The sequence below is a fragment of the Pseudoliparis swirei genome, chromosome 16 (assembly GCF_029220125.1).
Source record: "Pseudoliparis swirei isolate HS2019 ecotype Mariana Trench chromosome 16, NWPU_hadal_v1, whole genome shotgun sequence".
Lineage (NCBI taxonomy): Eukaryota > Metazoa > Chordata > Actinopteri > Perciformes > Liparidae > Pseudoliparis > Pseudoliparis swirei.
This window is the reverse complement of record NC_079403.1, coordinates 1718777-1720803: the sequence shown is the minus strand read 5'-3', so window position 1 is coordinate 1720803 and position 2027 is coordinate 1718777. Positions and strand designations below refer to the sequence as shown.

Below are 2027 nucleotides of genomic sequence, written 5' to 3'. Positions count from 1 at the left end.
GATCTCATTGGCCGGTCTCTGATTCTTAAACTCCGCCTTCACAAAAACAAAACGCAGGGCCCGCCGGCGAGAGGCGGTCGTTTGTTTGTTTGTTTGTGAGATGTGTTGTTGTTGACGTGAGGGTTGATGAGCGCATGAAGAAGAGCGTTCACATCTTTTTGTCCGAGTGGCGTTCCCGTCCCGCGGCTCTCGGCTCCCTCCTCCTCCGACTCGCTGTCATCCTTCAGACTCCGGTTCCATCAGGCATGAGGAAGACGAGTCAAAGGTCAAAGGTCAGTTCAGGCTGCTGCGTGTGACGAGGAGAGACAAGTACAAGTTACAGGTACTTTAGAGAGGAAGCAGAACACGTGTGCTTTGTTACCAGATTGTAGTACTTTACTTTACTTTACAGTAAATACTACAGTAAAATAATAATTGTGAAATAAAATACTTTGTCAAATAAATATATAGATTTTTTTAAATACATTTTTCTTTTAATATATATTTAATTTCAAATATAGCAGACATTTGACATATTTATTCATTGAACGGTCCATATGCATACGACCACACACACACACACACACACACACACACACACACACTCACACCCTCTCCCTCTCATCCCCCATCTGTCACGTGACGGTCCCTCGGCTCCAGAGATCAAACATCAACAGAACGTTCTCTCATTGGAGGGACATGTTTAAAATCCCCCATGAGCCGCACACGCGCGCACACACACGCACGCGCACGCGCACCAGGCAGTTTAATGATAAAAGTCACCCTGGTGATCCTCACAGATACACATAATAACAAGGAGCGAGCACGTGAATGTGGGCGGGGCCTGTGGTGGCCGCAGCTCTGGTGGAAGATGGAGGACCTGCTAGGTGTGCTGGTTGGATCCCGGCCGTCCTGCCTGGCCCGACGGCCCTCCGGCAGTGCTGCTGCTGCTGCTGCTGGGGACGGTGGCCGTCGGCATCCCGCGGACCCAAATTAAATAATTAATTAATACAAAATGAAAAAAGAGATTTCCGTGCAAAAAAAAAAAAGAAGAAGCAGAAAACCCGGCGCCGGAAGATAAGAATAAATAAGATAATAACAACAGTTTCTTCCCAGAAGGCGTCAGAGGAGAGAGGAGCCCGCCCCGGTGGATTCGCGGGGCTTCGGAGCGCGCGAGGAGGAGATGCGTTTTCACTTTGTGCTCCGAGAAGACGTCAGGATGCTCCCAAACGGTCGGGTTTTCAAAGTAAAAGATCGGCGACTTCCGGTTGACACTTTTTTTTCAAGGAAAGAAATTTAGATATTTGTTTTTAATTGCTCAGGTTATCAAACATTTTAAAGACATGAAGGCAAGATTTATTTCTTGATTTTTTAAAAATCTAAGTGCTTCACAACTATCAGAATCGTTTATTTGCCAACGACATCACACATACAAGGAAGTGGACTGGTGAAAGGGACAGAGCAACAAACAAATACATTTAATAAAACATAACAAAACAATTAACATAGTGCAATAATAGACATCATTTAAAGATAAATATGGTAAATAACAACAAGATAACAGTACTTTAAAACGGATATATTATCAAATATAAGAGGCATTGAATAAGAAAGGAAAATGTTTGCAAAGGCTTTAAATAAATGGTTCTGAGGATGTGAGAGTCAAATAAAGAGTGCCATAAAGACGGATATATAGAATGACACAATTTTTGAAAAACAAGATGGGTAAAAAACAATCGTTAATAAAATATTGATGAGAAAACAACTCATAGTATAGGAAGGAAAGTAAACCCATTGAATGATAATAATACAATAGAGAGTAAAATACAGCTTCTTAAATGTGCAGAGGTGCAGTAGCTTGAGTATCTTGTTAGCTTTCATTTTTTATTATATATGTATTGTATATTTTACATTTTAAAATGTTATATATTTATAAATATTTATATAAATACAAATACATACATTAACTAGAATGGGCACTCGGTAGAGTGCATACCTTCGCATATCACAAGATTGGGCATTGAATTATGAACATTTTGGCATTAGTT

General features: G+C 40.8%; 1 protein-coding gene across 3 annotated transcripts in view; it reads right to left on the bottom strand.

Moving 5' to 3' along the window:
* Positions 1 to 1764, bottom strand: part of LOC130206694 (clavesin-1-like) — a 15160-nt gene extending 13396 nt beyond the window's left edge. The window contains exons 1-2 of one of the 3 annotated variants that reach the window (XM_056434774.1): positions 860 to 1764; positions 1 to 286 (exon numbers count right to left, since the gene is read on the bottom strand). The exon at positions 1 to 286 is cut by the window's left edge and continues 202 nt beyond it. The gene's annotated coding sequence lies outside the window, so the exon portion shown is untranslated. Of the gene's footprint in view, positions 414 to 859 lie in introns of those variants that run through there. The other 2 variants (XM_056434777.1, XM_056434776.1) reach the window with 2 other exon arrangements.
* Between the last annotated feature and the right edge of the window lie 263 nt (positions 1765 to 2027).